Source organism: Rutidosis leptorrhynchoides, chromosome 9 (genome assembly GCF_046630445.1).
Source record: "Rutidosis leptorrhynchoides isolate AG116_Rl617_1_P2 chromosome 9, CSIRO_AGI_Rlap_v1, whole genome shotgun sequence".
Classification (NCBI taxonomy): domain Eukaryota; kingdom Viridiplantae; phylum Streptophyta; class Magnoliopsida; order Asterales; family Asteraceae; genus Rutidosis; species Rutidosis leptorrhynchoides.
The window spans coordinates 270,644,418-270,645,996 of record NC_092341.1 but is presented as its reverse complement, the minus strand read 5'-3'; positions in this window follow the sequence as shown (position 1 = coordinate 270,645,996).

Below are 1,579 nucleotides of genomic sequence, written 5' to 3'. Positions count from 1 at the left end.
AATTTATATTCTTTTCGAGGTAACGATAATTTCGGCATTAACACCTAGTTTTATCGTTCATAAATATGTATAAACATGATTTTGAATTCATTTAGTTGAAAAATTTTTAAATTTTCATAAAATTTAGAAAATAAGCCAAGTATAAACCCGAGAGAATTTATAACCCTTCCCCACACTTGAGATCATGCAATGCCCTCATTTGCATGAAATCAGACTATAATTATAAATTCATGAGGGTGATTAGTGTATAAAAGTGATTAAGAATACCCATTTTGTAATTTCAAAGCTCGTCGAATGATAGATGGTGCACCTCATCGTTCATTCCTTCTTGTTTTATCACACATGTTTTTCTTCAAAAATGGCTGCTTTTCTGAACTGTTTGCTAATTTTTGAAAATGCGTCTTTTACCCTAATCGTGCATTTTTATTTACGAGTTATGCATTAACCCGAACTCCTAATTTAACGTTAAGTGGGGTTAGACTTCCCCACACTTAGCTGACGACATGTGAAGTCGGTAGAATAAGTTCCACGAATTAGAATAGTGAGCCAGTTATTTACATCTCGGGTGGTATAAAATATATCAATGGGTTTAAAGTTTAGACCCACCCGATCGTCACTACTTAATTCTTTTTTAAGTGTAGCTTTTAGTAAATGGATATGTCTCTTTTCTGGTTCTTGGTCAAATGGATCGATATACACTGACATACATATTATAGGGTGGACAATTCCTAACATTTCCTTTCGTTCATTCTCGGGATCAAAGGTTTCACCTCTATTACCCAATTGGGTGAAATCCGAGGTGTCATTATCTATTACAGCTCATAGTTCATCTTCGGTAGATGACTCGTCTATTGAGAATATTGGGTTGGAAGGTTGTGGAATGGTGAATTTCGGGATCGAAGTAGATTCTTCTTCATTAATGGTACTTATAGGTCCCACCACTTTGGTCTCGGGGGTAAAATTTTCAACGTTATCATTTTCCCAAGAGTACCAATTTGTCACCCTTACTTCTTCTTCATCCATTGATGGATCGATGATTTCGTCGGTAGAGGCTAATGTGTCGATATGTTATGAAATTGGTAAAGCTGAATAAAAAGTATCATCGGGATAGTTGGTGATTTCGGAGCTCTTGAATTCATCAAAATTAGATGATATGAGATTTTCTTGTACAATACTCCTCAGATCAACAGGTGTGTAATCTGACAGAGTTTCAGCTTGCCGATTTACAAACTCTCTCATTTGTTCATTTTGAGCATCAAGTTTTTTGAGTTTGATTTTCATATAATCTAAAGAATTTCCAGACACATAATTTTCCTCGTCTACTGGTTGTTGAGTTTGGATATATTCTTGGGAATAGTCCCAATTAGAATTGTATTCTTCATAATCATTCCATTCAGGTTCTATGGGTGCATAATTTTCCATAGGAATGTAATAGTAACATTCCCATGTTGAGTGATAATCTCCACAGATTTCACAACCCGTTATTGTTTCGTCATTCGTGATCCAAGATTGACCGAACAAATTTTCATCAACACTCGTTGTAGTATAGTGGTAAGTATTCCCGCCTGTCACGCAGGTG